At 40.6% G+C, this 26,716-nt stretch overlaps 1 protein-coding gene across 2 annotated transcripts in view; it reads left to right on the top strand.

Annotated features, from left to right (window-relative positions):
* The first annotated feature begins 789 nt into the window (after positions 1–789).
* Positions 790–26,716, top strand: part of FSTL5 (follistatin like 5) — a 316,275-nt gene continuing 290,348 nt past the window's right edge. For both annotated transcript variants that reach the window (XM_033060226.2, XM_033060225.2), the window contains exon 1: positions 790–1,047. The gene's annotated coding sequence lies outside the window, so the exon portion shown is untranslated. The remainder of the gene's footprint in view (positions 1,048–26,716) is intronic.

The raw sequence follows: 26,716 nt of genomic DNA, 5'->3' as shown, positions 1-26,716 counted from the left end.
CTTCACATGAATATATCTCTAAGTTTTTAGGCGATTCGTTTCCACTTGGATTATTTTTTTTGTTTTGATTGTCCTGCTTCATTCAAAGATACCTCTACTCCTGCTTATAACTGGAGCATGTAATTAATGGTTTTATCTCAAAGTGATTTCCCCCCCTCCCCTTTATGTTTTGCATAACTAAGATTCCCAGTCACATGTCCATGTTTCTGGCAAGGGTTCCCGGGGACCTTGTCACTAAAGCACTTTAATCTGGTGCGGACGCTAGGGTTTACCGATTCAGGTGCGCAAAGCCTCCAGCACACTTGAGCTTTCACACAGCCCATTGATATATTATTATTGCATAACCCCCGGGTGAAACACGCCGGCACATCACTCCTGTGTGCTTCAGGGGGGAGTTCCTCGCTCTTTCACAGCAGCTGCTCTCGCTGCCGGCGGGCCGGGGCTCTGCGCGCAACGCGAGGAGTGCGGGCCGGGCCCAGGGAGCGGGGTCATGAATGGCGCTGCCGAGGGGAAGCGAAGGAGGTACTCGGTGACCTCTGCCGGGATAACAGCCCCCTGCACGGGCAGGGAGCCCCTCGGCGAGAAGGCCTGGAGCAACGCGAGACGTTCCACCCTCCCCCCCGGCAGAAAAACGCAACAAGCCAGACGAGGGAGGCGTGGGGTCCAGGAAGAAGCGCAAGTTGGGCAGCCCGCCCGCCGCTGGGGGGCGGTGCGGGGGCGGGGCGGGCGGACGGGCGGCAGCGGGGCCGGGCGGAGCGCTGCTGTCCGCGCCGCGCCGGTGCTGAAGGGCGCCCGCCGCCTCCCTGCGGCGCCTCGACCGCGGAGCCTCCGCCTGCCCCTCCGGGAAGCGCCCTGAGGGCGGCTGCTGCGCCCGCCTGGCTCCGGACCGGCCGCTTGCTCCCTTGCTCGCTCACCGGATCGCGACGGAGCCGCTCGTGGCTTTGTTAAAGGAAGAAGTGTTCCTCTCTTTGCGATTTGAACGAGGACCCGTCGAACTGAGGGGTTTTGTTCTTTCCCCCTTGTAGATTTTAGTGACTGTTGGACAAGGTAAGCAGCAATGCTGATATATATACACACATTCATATGCATATTTTTCACGTAAAGGTGCTGGATGGGGTGGAAGAGCTGACAATTAAAGGCAGAGCAAAGTTGGAAGCTTGGTAATCCTTAGGTCAGTATAGGAGCAAGGCTGGGAAAAGGGGTGCAGCTTTCAGTGAAAAGAGCTCCATAAACAAAAGATGAATCTGAATGAAAAGTTCAAGGCTTATTTTTATTGAAAACTGTCTCTCAGAGTAATTTTAAAATGATTGGAAATGTTTTATTTTAGAAATCTTGAATATTGCAGAACAATCTCAAAAGACATTACAGAGCCTTCTTTGTATGAATACGCATTTGCGGGGGGCTAGAAAAGCTCTGGTTGATTCTGTCTGGGGGAAGACAGGATATGCGAGGTCATTCTGGAAAGTAAAGAGTAAAGAGGGAATTAAAGAGGATTTAAAAGCATAGCCTCATGTTGACCTGTGTTCTTGTTCATGCCTGTATACTGTGTAACAAAACGACAGTGATACCCTGTTACTTGACAAACAATTCAGCACTGTTACACTGTCAACTTGGGAAACAGTATGTTTTATGAAAGGCATCATCACCACCTCTACCTCCAAGGTCAATGTGGGGGGTGTGTGTGTCTGTGAAAGTTGTGAATTTTTGTCCTTTGATGTTGGCTGCACATCAGGCCTGCTTCCAGGATGCAACAAGGCACAAGTGTGAATCTTGGATTTAATAATACCATATTATGTTACATTTATAGGACTGCTGTTGTCAGCAATTGAATAGAACTGAGAAGTGTGGGCAGATGTAATGTCTTTTTCTTTCAACAGTGTTTAACATTTCATGAGCTTGGTAAGGAGCTCTGCTTCACAGAGGAGTTTACTGCTGCTTCTGTGAGTTGTCAGAGTTGTGCACATGCAGAGCTCAGTGTTACACAGGGATTTTTTCTGTGCACATGGAGCTGAGCGCTGTGCTGTGACTTCTGCACACGCAGAACTGAGCACCATGCAGGGGTGTCTGTCTGAGATTAAGGCACACTCCAGAGGGAATAAGCTGCTGCTAACCAGTGCTACTGAGAAAACAGAACAGAATAAGCAGGCAAATGAGGTCTCCACCTTGTGTTTTTTTAGGATTTCGTAACACTTCAGACTCTTTTGGTTGTGATGAATTTTCTTAGAAACTAGGACCTAAACCACAAGTGTTTCTCTACACAGTTGTCCTGCACAAGTGCTAGCAGTTGTAGTAGCTGTGAGCATAAAGCAGCTTGTGTTGATGGGAGGAAGCTGATGAAAGGCTGCTTCTTATTATTGTAGACTTTTTTTACTCCAGCATCATTTCCTTAATATTAAGGTGTGTTCTATTTTGCTGAATGTTTGTATCAGCTAAAGATAACCATCAGGCAACAGCACAGAGCTACTGATGGGTAAAGCTGAAAGCTAGAAAAATGAGGAGAAAGTAGTTCTTGGTGCCAAGACTTTCACTGTGTTTAGATAGAATTAGGAAATACATTTTATTCTCTCCCCCTTCTCCTCTCCCCAGTCATAAAACAGCTCTCCCTCTCTGAACAGTAGGGAATGAAAGTTTAGTACATAACACTTGCACTGTTTGCAAGACTTCATTAACAGTCTATCCATTAGCTAAAGATAGCTTTTATCATCTGTCATTGACATAAATATTGATTTGCTTTGGAATATTTTGCTATAATTTTATATGATGGCTTTTATGGTATGGAGATTCCGGATGATTCCTTTTTGAAGTAGACATTACAAAATTATTTTGAAAAAGTTATTTTGAACCTTGTGGTGCAGATGCTACAATAATACTGAGAGGAAGAAAGACCCACAATATTACAACCCCAACCCACTAGTTATATATCTAAACTTATAATGTTTATACAGGACCTGAATCTGCAATCACTTGATTGATATCTATTAATATATTCATACACATAGTCTTTTTCCAGTTAACAGGACTATCTCCATCATTACATGATTAAAAGTCATTGACCTTTCTGAGATCAGTCATTTTATCAACATCAATCAGATGATAAACTTTGATACTAAGACATTGATTCTATGCTTTAAAATTTACATCTGATTGTACTTTCATTTATATTAGGCTGATTTATTTGATAAATTATGTTTGAAAAATGGATATTTGAATTTATACATATACTCTGAAGGAGGTAAAATGGCGCTGCTATTTTTCAACAAAATGGTATTCTAAATATATGTATACATTAAGTGTAGTCCATAGCCATAATGGTCATTGTTCTAAACAGAAGTCTGCTCTGCAGTAGTAAACCTTGTTCAAGCATATTTGTAAACTTGTAAGAATATGGTTTTGTATAAGACACAATTCCAAGTCCTTTATCAACATCATACAAAAGTTGTTAATGACTTGACCAACCAGCTGACTGCAGAACTAATGTGAAATCAGGAAAGAATTTGGTTACAAAAACATGATTTGGAGAAAATATTAATTTAAAGAGCTACTTTATGGACTCTCCTTAAGCTGGCAACACACAAGGGTGTGCTTATGAGAGCACATACAATTATTGAAAAAATCAGCATATGCACAACCCTTTCAGGGTCCAAAGCCTACTATTGCCACTGGATTCCTTAGTTATTTCCTGGTTTAAGGCCTTTGACAGCAAGTGATGATGAGTGAAAGCCCAAATATTGTGATTACTCTGTTCTAGGTGTGTTCTAGATCTACCTAATGGTGTCAGTGTTTCATGCTGTTTTTATTTGTGTGTGAGTTCATCCAATAATCCTCAGTATTTGTTTAAAAGAAATATTCAATCTTAGAATAAAAGAACTGTTAAAATCATGTAAATAAGGTTTCTTTAAAATACCAAACTTTTATTTTTATTAGAAAAACACATCCAAACTGTCCCTTTATACAATATTTCAGAAAATACAATTTTTTCTGTCAGTCTTCTCTTTTAGAGACTATAAAATAATATTTAAAAAAGTCTCTGTTAGTTTCAAATCTAAAGATGGAACTCCAATAGGAATAGTTCTGCCATTTAACAGATCTGAACTTGGCTTCGATATCTCAAAGGTAAGATGTCAAATGAAGTTTAGGAAGTAAGTTCTGATTATTTTTCTCCAGACTGGAAAATATTATAGGATAATTATGGACATTAAATATCGCAGGAGTGAATCAGTTGCTCAAGGGGAAGTAATGACTCAAATGCCACTCTTGACTTTCTTCTACAATTTTTCTAAGCAAAAACAGGACCATATCTTTAACCATTCAGTGTAGCTTGGTCTGTTATGCCACATAATTTTGAAGTAAATAGATTAACAAGTTTGTTTGTAAATATATTTAATCCTGTTGTTTAGTTCAAGCTTTTATTATTATTATTTTTAAACCTTCTGAAGTACAGGGAATAGCTGCTGCCAAATGAAAATACTGGAAACTTGTTTGCATAGGATATTATACATATTTAATACAGCATGCTTTTCCCTGCCTCTTGGTAGACAGAAAAGACAAAGATCAATTTTATATTATCAGAAAAGCATCAAGTCAACTATTTTCTCTGTAGTAAAGAGACATTGAGAAAGCTCTGGGTTGCCCAAGAGCAGGAGCAGTTTAGACCCTTGGAAAATAGCACCATGTGAAACTCCCTCTAACACCTCCAATATCATGAGTTGCTGCTACCCAGGAAAAATATTCAAGAGAAATCAAATCCACAGCTTTATTCTCTTCTTTTGTATTTTTTACAAGTAATACAAATTGTATTATTTTACAAGTTGTTTCTTTAGCTTTTGCATTGAGTAATGTCTAGTTACAAAGTTCTGGTAGGTTGTGTTCATTTCTAGCAGTTGCATTTATTAACATGAATCTTTATTTGGATGGGTCAGTGCACATCAAGGAATTTCTGCTGAGTTATTGTGGCAAAAGAACTTCAAAAAAGTTTCCTAATTGCCAGTATCTCTTGTTTCCTCAATGCCATTGTTACTTCTGTTTGCATTGGCAAAATATACTGGCAAAGAGAGGTTCCTGTGGGTTAACCAGGCATGATTCCTTACCAAGTGGGGATGACAATTATAGGAAATATGTATTCGTTATCTATTTTTAACTTCATTTGATAGCAATGTTTGTGCAGGTATTTGCACCTACTATACTAGAAATGATCATAGTAAGTCTACTCAATTAATCATTCTTTATACCACACATTATGTAAAATCAGTGGTGAATTATTTGGCTGCATAGTTGAGTGGTACAAATCTTAAGAAAATAAGAAGTTCTAAAGAGTTAAATGAGAGGAGAGCTGGCAATGCTTGTGCTGATTGCTTAAAGTAGGTTGAAGTTCACAGTTTATTTGCATTTGAATTAACTGAGGTTGGAGTCCAGCAGTTCTTTTCAGAGCAGACCTCAGAAAGATTTTTTTTTGTGCAATAAAGTACTTGAAAATGTTAGCTGGAAGATGAAGGATATTTAAAATACTTCTTTCTTTTCCTGACAGAGAGAACTTTCTTCTCATTTTATTCCAAGTGAGGCTTACTGTAATCTGAAATATTTTTACCACTGAATAGACAGTCTTGTGGTAAGAGCCACTATCATTTTCACATCAGCATATTAAAAACTTTCTGAAAGTATTTTTAGTTCCTTCATAAGGAACTTCCTAATATCTACAAAAATAAACAAAGTAATCTGAAAGCAACTTGTAACTTTAATCAAATAAAAACTTATCCTTTGCTAAAAATGCTCTTTTATTAAATGATAGGAACTTCTAGATTATTATTTTACATGCAGTAATTTCATGATTATAAGCCGCACCTGATTATAAGCCACATGTCTGGGTGTCAGCAATGTTTAGGTCCTTGTCCATGTATAAGCCGCACCAGAATATAAGCTGCACTTTTCGTTCACAGTGAGGATCCACACACAACAAAGTAACAAGTTAGTAATGGAATCGCGGGATCGCTCGCCCTGGCCCAACACTGCCCCACACTCGCAGTGGGAGGGAGGCACGGAGCCCACTCGCACCCACGTCAGCAGCGGGAGGGAGGCACGGAGCCCGCCTTCATCCACGGTGGCAGCGGGAGTGAGGCACAGAGCCCTCCCCACCCCCACCCTACCACAGGGCCAGTGGCACAAGCCCATGCCTCTCCCCCGGGCCGAGGGGCCGGCAGGAGGGAGCCCCCTGCCTCCCCCCCGTGCTGCCAGCATGGAGCCCGTCTCCACCTGTCTTGCAACAGAGTAACCAATTTGTAACAGTCGCGCAATCCTGGGTTTTACCGGCAGGTGCTTGACTCGGCACCCTGGCTGGCGCTTCCAGGTTTGGAAATTTCTGAACTTTTTTCATATAATAGCAACTCCTGACTGTAAGCCGCATTTCCGGTTTGGGAGCAAAATTTTAGTCAAAATAGTGCTGTTTATAATCATGAAATTACTTCCTTCCGTGAAATTACAGTAGTTTCACGAATACAAGCCGCATGGATTATAAGCCGCACCCCCGGTGCCTCGACAATGTTGCTGTCTTTGTCAATAGATAAGCCGCACCCCGAATATTAGCCGCACTTTCGTTCGTCGCGAGAATCCGTGCGCAGCTTTCACAAATTGGCCAATTAGTAACAGGATCGCGGCATAGCGGGGTTTACTGGCTCGGGGCGGGGCCAGGCAGGCTCGGCCCGCTCATGGTTGCTGACGGGGCTGGCCGGGTGGTGCTGCAGCCACCGCCAGGCTCACTGGCCCCCCCTCTCCCGTCAGCACCGCCCCGCCGCTGCGTTTACGTACTCGCCCTGCCGGCGGGCCAGCCACTGCCGCCGCTGGCAGGCATGCCGGCCGCGTCGCCGCTGCGTTCACGTAGTCGCCCTGCCGGCGGGCCAGGCGCTGCCGCCGCTGGCAGGCATGCCGGCCGCGTCGCCGCTGCGTTAACGTAGTCGCCCTGCCGGCGGGCCAGGCACTGCCGCCACTGGCAGGCATGCCGGCCGCGTCGCCGCTGCGTTAATGTAGTCGCCCTGCCGGCGGGCCAGCCGCTACCGCCGCTGGCAGGCATGCCGGTCGTGTCGCCGCTGCATTCACGTACTCGCCCTGCCGGCGGGCCAGCCGCTGCCGCCGCTGCCAGGCTCGCCGGCCGCCCCCTCCCATCTGCACTGCCGCCGCGTTTCCTCGCCCTGGCCAGCACTGCAGGTCCCTGCACCGCCGGGCTCCCCCACGCTGCTGGCCCCGATTCTGCTGCATTTCCCCCGCTGCCAGGCAGCCCCACCCGCCGGCCTTCCTACTTCTGCCATGCTCCCCTGCACTGCTAGCCCCAGTTCTCCCGGGCTCCCCCGCCCTGCTGGCCCGGGCTCTGCCGCCCCCCCTGCCCCGCCCTGCTGGCTCAGGCTCAGCCGCCCGCCCCCACACTGCTGACCCCGCCTCTGCCAGGCTTTCCCACCTCAGCCGGGGCCGGCCGGGCTCCAGCTTGGCTTGGGGCTGCCGCGGGCTCTCACTTCCGTGTTGGCAGCTTTTAGAATTTTGTTAATGTATTAGCCGCCCCGGAATATTGGCCGCACTTCCGGGTTTCCACCAAAATTTTGGTCAAATTGGTGCGGCTTGTATTCGTGAAATTACTGTACTTCCTCTACTTCCTTTAGCAAGTAAAATATTTTAGAGGCTTTCTGCATTGTAACTCTGTACTGTACATATTTTTATTATTATAATAAAACTTTGTCTTCCTAAATAGGATGTAAATCATTATATACATTTAAACAAATCAATGAGCAAACCAAAACAGGTAGAAAATTCTTACATGATAAGTAGTAGAAATAAACTTTGCTTTCAAACTGCTTGCATATTATGATTGGTTTTAAAGTTCAACATTTCAAGTTCTATTTCTTTTATGTATTTTCTTTTGTAAACTTTACTTAAAACACCACTTTAACTGAAAATACGTGCTGTTTATGAGTTTTATTAAATTTGGTCATAAGTGATTGCTGGGAAAGAAAAACCAAAGCAATTTCACATCATCCTGGAAGATCAATGGAAGTCTTGATTTGTATGCAAAAGCAGTCAAAAGAATAAATGCAACTTTTGATTCTGTTACAATGTGAATATAGTGCACTAATGTTACAATTATATGTGCAATTGAGGATTGCATTTGGTTACAATCATTGCTTTCCAGTGATAACAAGAAATATGCAGGGTTCAAACACATTTAGCGCATATGCAGAACAGACAAGCATCTGCTTTCTGAGGACAAAGTATAGTGCAATGGAAAGCTAAATGCAAACGAATGAATGACCAGTTCACAAATACCTATGATTTAGTGTGGCAATAGTCCAAATTTTTATTCATAGAGCAGAAAATAACCTATTGTACCTAAGTAAAAGAAGAGATGCACTTTGTTAATTTTGAAAATACTTTTGCATTTATATTTTAAAAGAAAGATAATTATTTTGTCACATTTTGGAGAGGCTTGCATTCTTTCTGCATCATCATTTACAGCAGCGTCTAATTTTTCCCTCCTAAGGGTCTGCTTTGAGTCTTAAATCTAAAAAAAGCAGAAACTTTTATAAGACATGACATTGTACAACATCTTGGTTAACTATTCACCTTTTATGAGAGATTTGAGACTTAAAAGAAATCTGAGACCAGGTACTTTTGTTAAAGGCAGATTTTCTCAGTGTTTTACAGATCTTTCTCGGGTCTGAGAGGTGAATACTCAGAAAATTCTCTGAAAGACAGTATCCATTCCAAACTTTTGCTCAGTTATCTCTGCAGTATTCATAAGAGTGCAAAATCTGATATTATCAAGGAAAGAATGTTTTGGATTGGAAGGGACCTTAGAGATATGTCATTCCAACCCTCTGCCATGGGGAAGGACTCTTTCCACTAGGCCAGAGTGCAAAGTCCATCCTGTCTGGCCTTGGACACTTCCAGGGCTTGGAACGTCCTCAGCTTCTCTGAGTAAGCTGTGTGTCAACACTCTCATAGTGAAAAATTTCCTCCTAATATATAATCTAAAACTACTCTCAGTTTAAAATCATTCTCCCTCATCCCATCACTATGTGCCCTTGTAAAACATGCCTCTTCATCTTTCGTGTAGGGCCCCTCTAGGGCCTTAAAGGCCTCCATGTGGTGTCCCTGGGACCTTGTCTTCTGCAACCTGAACAACCCAAAATCTCTGAGCCTGGAGAGGTGCTCCAGCCTTCTGGTCGTCTTGGTTGCCCTCTTCTGGGCTCACTCCAACAGGACCTGATCATTACGTTGGGATTCTCAGAACTGGATGCAGTACTCCAGATGGGGTCTCACAGGAACAGAATGGAGGGGGAGGATCACGACACTTGACCTTCTGTCCATAATTCCTTTGCTGCAGCCCAAGATTTTCTGCACTGCAAGTGCACATTGCTGAGTCATGTTGCTCTTCTTTCCAACCAATACCCCCAAGTCCTTCTCACCATGGAGGCTCTCAATCTATTTCTCCACCCAACCTTTATTTGTACTTGGGATTGCCAGGACCCAAGTGCAGGACCTGCATTTGGCCTTGTTGAACTTGAAGAGTTATGCACAGTCCCACCTCACAAGCCTGTCCAGGTCCCTCTGGATTGCATCCTTTCCTTCTGCTGTGCAACTAGACGTCGCAGCTTTGAGTCATTGGCAGACTTGCTGATGATGCACTCAATCACACTGTCCATGCCACTGACAAAAGATGTAAAGTAGTGCCAGTCCCAATACCAACTCCCGGGGAATGCCACTTGTCCCTGGTCTCTACTTGGATATTAAGCCATGGATCACAGCACTCAGAGTCTGACCGTCCAGCCAATTTCTCATTCACTGAGTGGTCAGTACATCAAGTCCATGTCTCTCTAGTATAGATTAAAAAAATAGAAATGTAATTTTTATTAAATTTAGTGATTTTTTTAAAGCAGCATCTTATTTTGACCTTGTGCCCTTCTCTGGGCTCAGTTTCAAGATGAAAACATAAATTCATCTCATCATCAGTTTTCGCAGTGGAAAGGCCACAGAGAAGGAAGACAAGCCCCTTATGAAAGTACTTTGGGCTTGTCCTTGTCAAGTGGAATTAAGTTGCATGGATCCTCTCTCTCCTTACAACAGCCAAGGTTAACCATAGCCTCAGTTTCAGTGAGAAATTGATGTTTTTAATCTTGAGGGCCGATTTTCAAGTTGAAATACAGTTCATCACACTACTGCTCTTCCATATTACCAAGTACTTTGACAGAGAGAAAATTCTTATTTAAAATAAGCTACAAGACACAGCACCAGGTAATGATAGTTTGAAGATTGATTATATGTTTCATTTATTTCCTATGCTTTTTAAGGTGAATGAATTTGGCTAGTATATTGGAGAGTTAAAATATTATTTTTTAAACTTGTTGGTCCTCTAAACTATATGTCATGTTTCTATCTTTCATTTATATTACCTTTATATTCTCATGTAATTCAGATTTCCAGTGATAATTAGTGCTATGGTAGTGTTTTGAGACAAAAAAAATATTTCTCTTTTAGATTTTTTGATGTTTGCTCAAGGCTGATTTTTATAAACAGTAAAATTCTGTACATTTTTTTCTAGATCTAGATACATGGGCTGATTGAGTTCTTTTCTTGGGACAATGAAAGAAAAAACATAATTTACATCACTCCGAGATTTAACTTTTGCATAATGTTAATTATTTTTTGTACTGAAGATAGTTTTTCTATTAAATTTAAAATGTGTTGTTTAGCTATAGTTGCATTTTAGTCTACTGTCTAATAATAGGCAGATTCTCTTATTTTGTGCTTGGAGAATTTTTCTCACAGAAATATTTGAACAATCTACATTTGTATATTCTTGGTGCAGTCAGCAGGATGGGGGGAGGTTTTCTGCATATTGGAGGTTGCATTTGAAACATTAATAGAGTGCTTCAAGCATCAGATCTTAAAATTGGCATCCCCAAAAGATGAAAAATCTAATATTTTAATATATTCATGTCCTTTATGTCTTTTCTGTGTCATAGTTGCATTCATCTACTGCTCTAGGCTCTCAGTAATCTCTTCCATGCATAAGTAAACTTCTGAAAGGGCTGTTATGCTTGTCTTTGTAAAAATACGCATAATATACACATAAATCATTAATAAATCTATACTGAAAATTTGATTTATACTTCTATGGTCTCTGAAATCCATATGAAAAATAGCACCATCCTGTTCTCATGGTTTCTCAGATAGAACAGCTCTCACATTTATAAAGAGATGTAAATTAAAGTTTGTGATATAATTTGCTGACTCTAATGATTTAGAGTGCTTTTATTAATTTATGTGCTGCATCTGACTCCTCGATGAACAGTGTGAGATATTATGGTTAATAACTTCAGTTTTAACAATCTCTGCTTGCCTGTTGAGAGGCTAAGATCCAATTTTAATGGATTGTCTCACTAAAATTTAGTGAGTGTTTAGTCTTGTATTTTTTATAATCTGGGCATATTTCTGGAGTTGTGAGTAAATGGTGAAAAAAAGGCCTAAAGAGCTGATCACGAAGCTCTCAATGGTTAAAAAAATACAAACAGGTTTTTGCCTTCATTCTTTTTTCTAATTAAGAAAGTGAACTGGAAATTGTATGCATGGATGTAAATTCTGTATTTTAAAATTTGTATTGTTTAACTGTTATGTTGAGTATTAAATATTTCCCATTAAGAAAACTGTCTTCACTAAAAGGGTGGTCAGCATTGGAACAGGCTGCCTAGGGAAGTGGTTTATCCCTGGAAGTGGACGAGAAACATGTGGATGTGTCACTTGGGGCCAGTGTTTAATGGTGAACATGGTGGTACTAGGCAAAGGGTTGGACTCAGTGATCTTAGAGGTTTTTTCCAATGATTAATGACTCCATGATTCTGTTCAGTTGAGGCTCTTCCAAAAAGAGCTATGAAAAGAGTTTTGGTGTTATATAAAAACATTGCAAAAATCACTAATAATTGTTGGGGTTTTTTTCAATATTCAAAGTAAGGACTCATTTTAAACTTCCCATATATCTGAGATCCTTAACATCTCAGATTATAATTTTGATTTTCAAAATCAATTTCCTTATCCCAGCACACAGCAGAAGGTTTCTGTGGAATATTGATTTTTACCTATCAACCATGAGACCCTCTTTGATGTTTTAAAGAAAGGAACATATTTGGTAATTTAAGGGATTTTGAAACATCAGTTCACCATTTCTCTGTAGAACTGAATTTCTGAGGTTATCATTGATAAACTCAATCGATACACAAGCCACAGCAAATTTCAGGGGGATGTCAAGAAGGAATACCATTTGCTGCAAAGAGTTTATTGCTATCACTCTAATCAGTGAATATTTAAAGAAAGATGTCTTCTCAGTACTCTTTATTCTGTATTTAGGCTAGGTTTGTATACCAATAATCATCATGAATTTTTCATTGCTTTTGACCAGTGGCTGAGGGATCAGTTCTTTTACAATCCTGTTATAACTACATTGGAATTATTTGTGTGGGTCAGAAATAATGCATAAGTAATTTTCTTATTTTTCTGGTACATAGGTCCATAAGAAATTATGCAGTTTGTTTTTCCTGCTGTGTTTTGCATTGGGCTTACTTTATCTATTTTTGATAGTAATTTACTTCACAAGAGACCTTTTGGCTTCAGAAATCCAGTTTTTTGTGTCAAAGATTGTGCATTTAATCATCTACAACAATTTGTAACTGTTCATCATGTAGCCTTTTCATGGAATACAAAATGTCAGCTGTAAGATTTCACAAATTAGAACACCTCCATAAGGAAATTTAATTGAGGCACAATGAAATAGAGAAGTGCTACTGAAAAGAGTCAAGCTGTTTTAAAATGAGCATACATTCATGCTCATAGAAGGTTCAACTAATATGAGGCTTAGAAGTGAAGCTTCAGAGAGGCAGAAATATTATTCTGAAGTTCGTTAATACGTACAAGTGGAGGAGAAACAATCCAGAGAAAGACTATTCCGTAAAATTGTAAATATTTTTACAATTTAGTTATACTTCATAGAAAGCAGGGGGAGGTTGGGGTGGGAAGCGGGGGCAAGAGGGGAAGGCTGGTATTATCACCATGTGGAAATCTCATCTTTGAATTCTTGAATATGAAAAAATACCTTTTAAGCAGTGTTGCTCATAAATTTCTGATTTAGGATATTTCTGAGTTTGCCTAGTCTCTCAAGACTATCAAGAATTGGAGTGCAGAAAATAGAAGGTGATCCTTTCTAGGAACTAAACAGTATGAACAGGAGTTGAGTCCTGCTACTCCTTTTGGCTTGTGCTAATATAGACCTATACCCAGAAAAAACACATAAATGCTCAATGTTAAAGTGAAGGATCAGAATTTGCAGATCAGGGCTTAAAAAACAGAGTGGAAAGTGAGTGATAAGTGAAATAAAAAACCTAGTAATTGTACATACAAATTACCAATTTGTATGTGTACTGTTAAGTATTCTTACAGGGAAGGACTTTATGGACTGAGAAATAGTTTTTCTATTGCTCTCTGTTAAAAGACAGTGTAATTTTTCTCTTCAGCAGGAATTAAATTTTAGTGTAAGATATTTAGGCAGAGGACAGGAGTCTTAGACATATTTCACTAGAGAAACTCTTCTTGTTTGCTGGCTATCATAGCACCTGCTCGAGTGAAAACACTGATGAAATAATGCAAAACTAGAAGAATGTAACTGACTCCTAATTCACCAAAAGAGAATGAAATTCTTTGTGTATTTAAGGGAAGTAGCTACTTCCCTTAAATACACGAAGGAAAAGAAAAGTCTGTAATAGCTAAACCTGTGACTTTGTAGCTACGTTTCTTTCAGTTTCTAGTGGGAACGAAAAAAGTGCAATTACTAGTGGAAAAAGAGAAGAAAAAAAAAAAGCTTGTCAGCGCTCCCAGACTGAAAAGTGGTATGGTTACATTTACATTAATATTATCATAGCAAGTTTGCATCAGTGAAAATATGAGGATAAATCAGACACCATATGTGCAGCTCCACACTTAATTAATAGATGAACACTTCTGTAATGAAGATTATGTCATTGTTTTGAAATGTGCATCCTCCTATTTATCCTTGCATGCATGTTATTTCTGGCCATCTGTGGGAAATATTAAAAAATTAGAGCCAGTGAGCAAATCTAACAACAGAAAAATATTAATGGTAAAAGTGAGTATTACTAAAGAAGAGTCCTAAATTTCTGGATGTTCATGAAAGGCTGTTATGATCAGAAAACCACCCTAAAAACTAGAATGCTGCTCTATGATGGGTATTTACAATAGATTATATAATAGATAATTGAGATTCACAATAGCAAAGGTGTCTTCCATTTTGCTGTGGGATTCTTGGTCACATTTATTGTCACAACAATGTAAGAGAGATACTGTTCTAAGCTTGCTTAAACAGCCTGTCAGTTATATTTTAAATAAGTTGATTTAAAGTTTTTTGTGTTCACTTTGATGTAACTGGGCAAGTAAAGCTATGATCATAGAGTAAGGTGTGCAATTTCACTTTGTAGCTAAATAGATTAGTAGTGTTAATTGAACTTTGTTGGGGTCACTGCTATCCCTCACAACTTATTACATCTCTGGATCAGTCTTTCATTTACATCTGCTGGCCAGTGGTGTTGATATGAATGGTGAGATGGATTATAGAGCTGATCTGGCTAGAAATTAACCTTTTCCTACACTGCTCTCCACCTATGAATTGACATATCATGGCCAAAGATCAGTTTAAGCTTTCATGGAACAAGACAGCTTCCTTCAAAAGTATGATTTGATTTGAACCAGTGTGTTACTGTAGACATAGACTGTCTGGGATAAAAGCTTGAACAAAGCAGTACAGTCTTATGACTTTAGACACTGAACTGCAGCTAACTACTCTCTCCCCCTTGCATTCCAAGACATAGCTTTAAATTTTTCTCTCAGAGCTTCTAGTGGGATACTTTATCCCTGCATTATTATCTCAAGTGAGTGGGGATAGCCTTATGGGTATGCTAATCTAGAAAGAGATTTATGCAAAGCAAAGAGTGTCTGTGTTTATCCTCCCAGGCATGTTTCTGCTATCCCATCATGGTTAAAAAAAAAAACAAAAAAAAGAAAAACAAACCCAAAAAACTGGAAAGGGCTACTTTCCCAGTGCTGTAAACGGTTCTTCATGAGTAGTTTTTAAATATTCCAGATTTATATCTCCCTTGGACTTTAAGAGCAGCCAAAACTGGGGATAAACACAGAGCTGAATCCAGACTGTTTTTCATGGATGATTGTCAGGGGGTGAGGGTGTACCCCAAGAATGCTTTTGAGGGTTCAGGGTTCTTCTGATATCAGGGTAGGAGTGGCGAAAATAAGTGAAGAGCAGGTGCAACAGCCATGAGTAGTAACATAAAGAACTTTAATAATGGTGAAAACAAATGTGGGACGAGGCCCAAAAATCCAAACACAGATTATGTCTCTATAGGGGTCGATGGCCGAGAACAAAAGATATGGGGTGGTCCAGGGTATAAAAGGGAAGCAGGAAAGGAGGTGGAGTTGAGGTCAGGGTCCAATGGGTAGAGGAAAAAGTGGTGCAGAGGTGGGGCTAGGGAAGGTAGGGACCAATGGGGAAATGAGGAATGGGGAACATCCTGGAACTGGGAGTGGCAATGATAACTGGGAAATGAGGGTCAGGAATATTTATGAGACATTAACATGGGTGATCACATAACCCCTTGGAACTTTTATCTTTGAGATCGCCACTACTTAAACTGATGCCTGCCAGGGAACAAGAGTTAGGGTACAGGTGTTCCTCAGTGATGACTCCCACAGGTGATATTCAAAGATGTCAAATGACTTTGGAAATAAGGGATAATTTTTAATACTTTTAATGGCACCTACTCTCTTTTCCTCAGTATGTATTGAGGAAATACATGTATTGTGTATTATATGGTTCACTCAGAACAGTAGGGAACTTGGAGGCTATTAAGGAATATGAACAGGGAGTACCTAGTAGGACCTTACAAACAATTTTATGTTGTTGGTGTGGCTGGCTTGAAGCATAGGAGACTACCCAAAGCAGTCAATTTGAGAGAGACCAGCAACGACTCTGCCCTTGTTTTGTTTCCAAGTGTTCAACATAGAAATTGCAGCTACTGAGTGCACTGTCAGCACTGAATGTTGACACCCTTTTATTATGTGAGGAATTAGGAAATATGAGCACTGTGCATTGCTACATGGAATATCCCCTCTTCCTCCTTAGCAGCATGTGGTTTTCCCTCATCTGCATCATGCTAAGAAGATGAACAGTGAATCTGATGCATCAGTTTGGTCCTGTATGTTTATTGCCCTTATCCTTCTTTGGAACTCTCTTTTTCTTCCTGCTGGAACTTTCTATTGCTATAGATCATACTCAGCATTTTTGAAGGAGGCGAAGAGACAAGGTTTGACCTTGCTATCAGCTGTGGTTTGAGATGTTCCATGTCTGTTCTAGTTTGGAGGACAGGTGTCTGCTAAGAAAGGCAGAAGAATGTCTTTGAAATGGAGAATGTAAACCTCCTCCCTCCAAATTATTATAATTTTGAAATTAAGGGGCTCTCAGGAAAAGATACGGGAATTAGGACAGTAATTTCACGATTATAAGCCGCACCATTTTGACTAAAATTTTGGTCCGAACACAAAGTGCGGCTTATAATCCGGTGCGGCTTATATATGGACAAAGAACAAAAAGTTGCTATTTTAGTTTGGAGGACAGGTGTCTGCTGAGAAAGGCAGGAGCCTCTTTGAAATGGAGAATGTAAAATAAACCCCCTCCCTGCAAATTATTATAATTTTGAAATCAAGGGGCTTTCAGGCAAAAATATGAGAATTAGGAATAACAGTTCTTTTCTAGGGAAATTAAAATAGAAATACAGTACTATAAAGAAACAAACTCCAAACCCTAACAAAGTCAGAGTACAACCTGATACCCCATCAGGCAGGGTGTTGGTAGCAGTCCCATTAAATGGTGGCTGCATCCTCCTGCAGTGACAGATGTGGTTCAGTCGAAGCAGTGCTGCTGCAGAAGGTGCAGTTTCCCTACGGAGGTCCAGTGGTGATGTGGAGAAATCCAGTTTTCGTCTGGAGTCCAGTGGAGAAAGGGGCTACCTTAGTGTCCCAAAATCTTTGTTTTTATCTTGGTAAGAAATGTTGGGCTCTTCCCCCTGGCTGGAGCAACTTCCAATGGGATGCAGTAATTTTATCAGTCACGCAGTGGGACTCAATGGGTCATTAGCAGAAAATGATTCTTGGAGGAAGGATGAAAAGATAAAGAACAATGCCCAGCCTGGTTTTAATGGATGGTCCATTAGCAGAATATCTCCCGCAGAGATAAGGATCACAGCCCCCATCCTCAACAGATGGTGATAGAATAGATACCTTTTATCTCACTCTGTATTGTAATGTGCGGCTTATAATCAGGTGCGGCTTATAGGTGGACAAAGAACGGAAAGTTACTGGCACCCGGAAGTGCGGCTTATACTCAGTGCGGCTTATAATTGCGAAATTACTGTAACTGTTCTTTACTAGGAAAATTAAAATAGAAATACAGTATTACAAACAACAAACCCAAAATACTGACAGAGTCAGAAATACAACCTGACATCCCGTCAGTCAGGGTGTTAATAGCAGTCCCATTAAATGGTGGCTGTAGTCTTCTTGGCATTCAGTTGAAGCAGTGGTCCTGTAGAAAGGTGCAGTTTTCCTCTGAAGGTCCAATGTTGATGTGGAAAGGTCCAGCTTTCCTCTGGAATCCAGTGGAAAAAAAGGTCTACCTTGCTGTTCCAAATCTCAGCTTTTACCTAGGTCGGAAAGGCTTGGTTCCTCTCCCTGGCTGAAGCATCTCCCAATGAGATGAAATAATTTTATGAGTCATACAGTGGGACTTATCAGTCATACAGTGGGACTCAATGGGCCATTAGCAGAAGATAACTCTCTGAGGGAAGGATGGGTTGTGAAAAGATAAAGAACAATGCCCCACCTGGTTTCAATGGATGGCCCATTAGCAGAATATCTGCCGTGGAGATAAGGATCACTGCCCCACCTGGTCTCAATAGATGGTGATAAAATACATACTTTTGGTCACATCCTGTATGGCAACCCAAGACAATGCCTTACTGTGGAGCATGAAAGTTATCGTCACCTCTTTTTGTTGAATATTAGATTGCCCTATTTATGCAACTTTAAGACATTGAAAATGACAAAGAAAGGTAAATTCTTCCCTCTATCTGTAGTCAGGATAATCCTGATTTTTCAAAATTTGAGATTTTCAGAATGCAAGAATGGTTGTATGAAAGTGATTAATATGAAAGTGATTAAAGTCATTTGGATATCCTCCGCTAAGGCTCTTTCAACTGCTTAATAGTTATATAAGAACTGCAAGACAGGAAACAGTCTTCAGATTCTATTGCATGTTGCTGAATCAGATAAAAACCTTCAAAATAACTTTCAAAACCCTCTTTCTGTATTTTGTGACTTCCAGAAAATCTCATCTGGATAATAAGAAATATTTGAAATCGCTGAGGGATAGGCATTCCCAGACCTTCAAAATACAGAGGCTTTCAGTTCTAAGAGCATAGGGATGCTTGCCTTAGTCAGCACTGAGGATAATTCATGTGACAGTAACTAATTTGTCAATAAAGACCACTTGGACATTTGCCATGTGATTTGCATTTGTGACAGAGTAGTTGGAATGTGATATTCAGCAATGTCTCCTGGTTCTTCTTCATTCTTCTTCAAGCGTTGCACTTCACAGAGGTGTCCTAGACAATCCCAGAGTCAATGTGGACAAATCAAAGGATGAGAATAGCATCAAGGTAGGATGAAAAAGGTCAGTCTTCAGGTGGTAGCTTCAGTGACACTTACCCAAGAGAAAAGATGGGATACTCTTGCCTGTGCACAGAGTTCATACCAAATGTGATATAGAGTGTCTGGTGATGGCATCTGAGCATTAATTTCTTGTTGGAATATAGGGGGTTTTTTGGTTAAAAAAGTGTTTCTAGTGTTTCCTGACACTTTGATGGTCAAAACTTAATTCCAGTCAATTCTACATTAACATTTTCTTGTATTTCTATTGTAAAAATAAAACTGAAGATATTTACCTTTTTGCATTTCCAAAAATAACCAAACATTGCAAGAATACTACTAAAATCCCCAAAACTCCAAACCAAATAAAATATATAAAGTGTTTTATACAAGAAAAATATTTTCAATGTATTATACAATGGTGGTTGAGGAAACACAAAATACATTCCTTTCACATACAACCATTTTATCACCACATACTGACTGCTCCTTGCTTTGTATTATCTCCATTCCATTCTTCTTAGAAATGACACTTTTTCAGCTAAAAGAATTTTTGAAAAAAATCTTTTTTTACAATCCTATTTCACTACAACATAATCAGGAAATGGTAGATTTTTCTGGTTTACTGTCAGCTTTCCAACATACATTTGGAAGACTTCTTTCTAATAGTTATATTAGAGTGGTATAAAACCATAAGGAGTAAAACCCAGTAAAATAGTATAAGACTGTTAAAAACATAGCAGGAGATGTGGATTTGGATCCTGTTGAATGGGGTTGTAAGCATACAATATAAGAAATCCGTTGCTTGAGTAGAAATATCTTTGCAAAATTTAAAGAAGACTACAGTTTTCTAGGAAATTTATTATGTGCTATAATAATGCACTACATTTAATATAAATAGTAGAATGCAAATGATCAAGTCAGCTGTCAATTTTTTAAAATCAGGTATGATAGGATGAGGTTTTGCTTCTATAAAATCTCAGAAACTGTATGTGTTTCCTTCCTATTTTTCTCAGTCTGTTAATTTCTTTCTGCACAAAGTGAGAAAATACTTTTTTTTTTTAGCTTGGACTTAAACATCCAAGTACATGGCACTAGGAACCTATGCCAGCTTTATGACTGACAAAACAAGTGCTATTTTCTGTATTTCTGTTTGTGCTGAATTGGGGCTCATTAAGAAAGTTGACCTTTGTGACAATAAGGAAGAGAGTTGAGTCATCACAAAGCAGGAAAGGGAGAGGTAAAAAACTCCGCAGTGATTAAACTGAAAAAGAGAAAATACCTGTAACTATTTTGGTTATTCAAGTACAAAACACTTTACTCTACTTGTATACTTCTGTGAACCTATATGAATGGACATAGATTTTTTTCTAAAACCAATCACAAGAATTTATTTGTTTTTTCATTTTAGTTAACAGAGTTATTTTAACGTTTTGTTTTCATTCTTGTGAATGATTGTTGTAAGTAAATCCTATAAATAGGGCGAAATTCTGGACCAAACATTAGAATTTAGAGTTGTTTTCATGTTGTCAATTAGGTCAGGATTTCATCTATAGTTAATTTAATTACATTAATGTGGGCACTGGGGGAAGAGTACTGGAGGACAAATGTATTTTTGGTTCAATCCTGATAAGGACAAAGTGCCCTCAGCTACAAATAGTCCTTATTTATTTAAATAACTGCAACATTCATCAGTCCATTTGGTTAATGATTGAACTGTGCTTCGATTCAGTTATTCCAAAATTCACATGCATCTTTATTCTCTGCAATTTGATAATTGTGTATTTCCTGTCAGTGTTTGTACTGCTGTGTATACCACTCTCCATCACACCAGAGTGCCTCCATGTCTGTCTGCATTTCAGGAACTCATGGTTTCTTCTTTCATAGACTTTCCCATGTCACATCTCTTGCTGATACGCACTCTAGTAATCTTCCCATCCTATGAAGACTGCTGAAATGCTACTTCCCCTGTCCCTAACTACCTTCTCTCTTTATATTTTTTTGGTTTATGCATTGGTTTTGTTCTACAGTCCTTTATAATTCTTTTGTTGTTTCAAATCCAATTAGAGGCAAAAGACTCAAACCGTCTACTCCAGTCTTTGACACTTTCATGGTGATCTTGAGGAACAATCTCTGGATGGGTTGGATTTAAACCATCTGAGTTTTTGAAGAATCTCTTTCACTGGGTAAAAAAGATGGGATTCATCTCTGTTGACTACAACACTTCAGTACAGAGAATTTCATAGATGTAAGGGACAGAATCATAACATTAACCAGAATACTTAATAGAAAGTGATTCTCTAAATTATCATGGCTGTTTGAAGTACTAATAGACATATAATGGTTTAGCATTCATCCAAGAGTTAAATAACACAAAGCTTTCAAAGATTTTGTATGCTACTATTTTACCAAACCTCAGTATTTTCTTGCATAACAAGACAGAAGTAAGGATGGTAGATAAGTATAACACAGCAAATATGGAGAATTTTATTCTTTAATTTAGCAGCTCACCTGTTGAAAAAATTGAATTCTCAAGTGGCCATTTTGCTTTCTCTAGGATAAACTTTTCTCAAATGTACTCTTAACAGTTTGCTGTGGAAGTGCTAATAGCTGTTGTTTCATCTTAGTTTAATTAATGTTTAGTAGTGTTTTATTTTAGAAGAAAAACATTAAAAACTTGAAAACCAAAATATTTAGCTTTTCTAGCATGTGCAAAGGACACAGCTACACAATGGTATACCAGGTGCCTATTTACAAATTTTGTAAAATAATAATGGCACCAAGTTATTCATCTGAGTTCTAAGCTGGCAGGTTTTCTGTTTCTGGTTTCATAACATAAAGTGGTTGAATTGCCAGCAGTTCAGATATTGCTGTGATGGTCAACATTAATCTTCTAGGATGTTGAGGAACCAGCTGTGACAAGTTCACTTATTGTGGGAAGAAAGAGACCACCTCACTAACAGTATAACCTCCACAATCCAGCATTTGCATATATCAGTGATGCTAAAACCACTCTGAAATTTATGCTGGAGTCTTGGGAGAAAAATAGATCAATACACACAACTTGAATCCATTAAACAAAACTCCTCTGAGATATGTGAACTATAGTACCCTAATTTTGTTCTTCTCTCTGAAATATTAAAGAAATTATGAGACTGTGAGAAGAACTTATAAAAAAGGTTTAAAATTGCCATGTCTCATTTCATTCCAATTCATTGAAACCAGGTCACAAACACTAAGACATCTGGGTGTCATCCTTTATATAAAGAAATAAATCAATAAATATACTGAAAATAATAAGATCAAATTAAAGTGTGAATTTAGTGGCAAATACAGGTGTCCTTGCTGCATCTGCATTTCAGATGTTTTGACCTTTCAGAAATGGCCCTGGCATTATCAGGCGACTTGTGTACAGGTTCACAGGAACCACTGTAAATCTTTAGGGCCAATTCCAAAGAAGCCCTTCTAGAAAAGCCCTGGGCAAATGGATCTTGCTTGCACCCCTCCCAGCTGCCTGGGCTGCTGCACTTGCCCACCAGCACCAGGCAGTGCAAGTGCTAGGAAGGCAAATAACAGTAACAATAACAGTGAAAGGCAGGGAGATCTGACCCTCGTGCTGGCTGCTCACCATGGTGGAGCCTGGACCTGCCTTGAAGCCACCTGCCACGTTTGCCATGTCTGCACAAAGATGAAGTGCAGGAGCTCAAGGGCTTGCACTCCACCTTCTGCACTGTGATGGTTTTTGCAGTTTAAATCAGGAAAGGAGCGAGGGAGAGATGGACAGGAGTCAGCAGAAGGCAGGATACATCTGGCATGATGGGGGCTTTTTGTGAGATTTTTAAAAAAATATTTCTCATCCTGCGTGTTCCAACACACGAACTGTCAGTAGCGTTGCTGGATGTTCCAAAATGACTTGCCAGACTGTTTTGGTGGGTGAAGGATGAGGAGCATGTGCCTGCACACTGAGTGGCTATAGCCACATAAAGTCACAGCTGACAGACAGAACAGATTGGTGCACAGATGTATGAGCTGCTGGCTGCCGTGGCACTGCTGCTCTTCCCTGTTGCAAGCCCCAAGTCTGCTATACATGGTGTAGGTGACCTAACAACTCTGGTTCAGAATATGGCTGCCTCTTCTGGAGAAGAACTGGAAGGTGACAGCATAGACTGTGCAGTGCTCAAAACTGTCAGGAAGTCGTGGTGGTGAGAGCTACTCCCACGACACTGTGATCTGCTTTCCATGATGCATTTTGACAAGAGAGACATTGCTAGAAATGGATTATAGCTGCATTTGTAAGAAAATAAGGTACTTCGTATGAATGCCATTTTTGGTGTAAAGACTACTGTTGTAAGGTTTTTGAAAGCAGGCTATGTGTGAGGATGTGGGGCACTAGGGAAGAGTCAAGCTGATGGGAAAAGACATGCTTTTAGTTAAAACTTCTGGTATTTATTCAAAGTTAGTGCAATATAATAGTCTCTGCACAAGTAAAGACTTCCTTTGCTGCAACCTTTCTGCCATGAAACTGTAAGGGTAGATAAAAGCAACATAAGAAAGGGTAGCAGCGTATTTTTTCATGGCTGTTTATTTGTGTCCATCATTATATGCAATGAAATCCTCAAAGTCACAGGCAATGAAACATGGTTTATATTTATTACTATAACACTGAATATGATGACATAGATTATGGTCTTTTTCTGATCCCCACAAAATAGACAATTAATTTTATTCATATTTATTTCAGATTAATAATATGTAAAAGACAGAGACTGACATTTCCTGAGAGCGTACGATACTACTCCTTGAAAAGTTGCAACTGACCTTTTACATAATGCCAGCTTAAGATCTGGTATATCTTTTCTTTTAAAGGCAAGAAGAATACAGTGATTGGGCCAGTATTTAAGATTTCATTTATTATAATTTGTAGGAATGCTAGTTTGATCAGATCAGTTTATTGAGGTGGAATATTTATATTTTCAAATTAATTATATCTCTTTTCTTAATGCCAAATATCCTGACTAGTCACCATTTATCAGCACAGAGCAGAGCACAGCAGCTGAGTAATTCTGGGAAAAAAATAGCTTTGTAAGTGGCAAAGTTACTAATTTAAAATAGGTATACATTTTAAAATAAGGCATCCCTGTAACTGGGTCTATATTTTAACTCTTTATATAAACTCTGCCTAAGCCAAGTTACATTAATTAGATTTTTTTAGTACAATGTAAATACACACTATCACATTTGGAACTGGTTGTGTAAAATATGATATCTTTTCAATCTTCTCTGTAAAGATTACAACATGGGGACAGGTAAAGCACTGCTTATTATGCGTTTGCTAAACTCTCATGGTAGCAACCTCTTTCCCAGTCAACAAGAAAAAGTTAGGCAAAGAACAAAATTTATATTACCAATGAACTGCTGAGAAGATTTAGAAATCATAATGGCTTTGAGAGGAAACACTCACTATAGTGTTGTAGAATATATTAATCATTATTCAATATTCATAAGTAAGGTGTCAGAACTGGGATTTAGTTTGTTTTCCATAAAATATTGGACTTGCAAGGGTGAAAAGCACTAGCAGGAGAGAAAAGGATGATATAGTTTTGCATTACATTTTTTCAAGTATTAAAAGAAATTGTGTAACTCAGTGATGACTATCTGATCATCAGGGTGATGGTGGAAACTCGGTGAAATTCTAATGTAGTTTTCTTTGCTTAAAAAAAAAATCCCTGAAATTATTTAATGGTCCCCATTCCCTTACCTAAATAAGGCAAGTGAGATATCCTAAGGTAATCCTTTTGTCAGTTCAGGAGCTATAGCTCTCCCAGCTGTGCTTCTCATCCAATAGCTTTAAAGTATAAACTTGGCACAGAATAATAGAATCCTCTTATGGATAATAATTTATAAAAAATTTCTGAAGTAACTGAAATGGAAAGAAATTAATCGTGAGAAAACTGCAGAGTACATCAGACTCATGACTGCTCTGGAAATGGGCTAAAAAGTGAAATGACAGAGTTTTCTGAGAATAAGAAAGGAAAATCTAAATTTGATACTGATGAAATTACTGTACAGTGAGAAATAACGAATAACCATTATCTGTTCAATTCCTCCTCATGAGGAAAACCTAAGGATGATAAACAATACATAAGACTCCTACAGCATAGATCAATTTGATGCTAAAGTAGTGCATTAAGCTCATTGTTAATAAGAAAATTAATGCACATTGAGGAAAGAAACTCAGTACCCTACTTATTTGTGTGCAACAGAGGGGAACCTCACTGTAATTATTTACATATGATGAGTAGCTGTAAATTAGCTGTTTGCATTAATAGGAAGGAAGATATAGAGTTATTGCTAGTAGTTATTTAAGAATTTCATTTCAATGTTTACTGGCAGAGAAATCATATATGTATATATTAAAATATGTAATGGAATATTTTATTAAATTTTTCTATGCATTTTAACTATATACTATATTATAAGTTAGAAATGTGCAGGAAGAAACAGGAAAATTCAGAGATACAGACTGATATCTACTTAAAGAGAGAGTAAACCAAGTAAACTCATTAGATTTCCAAACAGTTACAGTAAATTCACGAATACAAGCCGCACTGAGTATAAGCCGCATCTCTGGGTGTTGGCAAATATTTCGGTTTTTGTCCATAGATAAGCCGCACACGAATATAAGCCGCTCTGTCGTTCGCAGCGAGGACCCGCGTGCAATTACTAACAGAACCGCGGGAGGGCGGGGTTTACTGGCTGAGCTAACGCTGTGCAGGCTCGGCCCGCTAGGGGCCGCTGACGGGGCCAGGTGGCCCAGCCCGGTGCTGCCGCTCGGGGCCGGCCGCCGCTGCCCCTGGGCTCGGTCACCCCGGGTCGGCGCTGCCCCGCGGTGGCAGGCAGGGACGGAGCTTCCCCCGCTCCCACGGCAGCGGGCGGGGACGGAGCTTTCCCGCGCCCGTGGCGCCGGTGGCGGGCGTGGACAAAGCACCCCGCCTCCTCCCCGAGCCACGGCAATGGCGGCGCGCACTTCCCGCCCCCCCCCGGGCCGCGGCAATGGCGGCGTGGGGCTCCCGCCGGCTCCCTGAGACGCGGCAATGGCGGCGCGCACTTCCCTCCCCCTCCCCGGGCCGCGGCAATGGCTGCGCAGGGCTCCCGTCAGCTCCCGGAGCCGCGGCAATGGCGGCACCCCCCCCCGTCGGCTCCCCGGGCCGCGGCAATGGTGGCGCAGCCCCCCCGCGTCCTCCCCGGGCCGCAGCAATGGCGGCGTGGCCCCCCCGCATCCTCCCCGGGCCGCAGCAATGGCGGCGCTTCCCCCTCGTCGGCTCCCCGGGCCGCGGCAATGGCGGCGCGGCCCCCCCGCGTCCTCCCCGGGCCGCGGCAATGGCGGTGCGGCCCCCCCGCGTCCTCCCCGAGCCGCGGCAATGGCGGCGCCCCCCCCCCCGTCGGCTACCGGGGCCGCGGCAATGGCGGCGCCCCCCGCCCCCCTCCCCCCACCTCTCCTCCCCGAATAGCGGCAATAGCAGCGCCCCCCCCCCCCCTCCTCCCCTGGGCTGCAGCAGAGGAGGAAAGAGAGCTCTCCCGCCTCTCTCCCCGCCCCCCGTGCTGCCTGCAGGGAGCCAGGGCAACACGGTAACACTGTAACAATTGCGAAATGCCGGCTTTTACTGGCCGGTGCTTGGCTCGGCACTCTGGCTGGCACGTCTGGGGTTGTAAATGTCAGAAAATTATTAATATATTAGCCGCACCCGACTATTAGCCGCACTTCTGGGTTTCCACCAAAATTTTTGTCAAATTGCTGCGGCTTGTATTCGTGAAATTACTGTATATGAATATAAAGATGCAACAGTCTTCAGTGAAAATAAAAGTAGACATATAATAACAACCTATAGGGAATTTCTTTACAAAT

Source organism: Catharus ustulatus, chromosome 5 (assembly GCF_009819885.2).
Source record: "Catharus ustulatus isolate bCatUst1 chromosome 5, bCatUst1.pri.v2, whole genome shotgun sequence".
NCBI lineage: Eukaryota > Metazoa > Chordata > Aves > Passeriformes > Turdidae > Catharus > Catharus ustulatus.
This window is presented reverse-complemented; position numbering and strand designations above follow the sequence as displayed.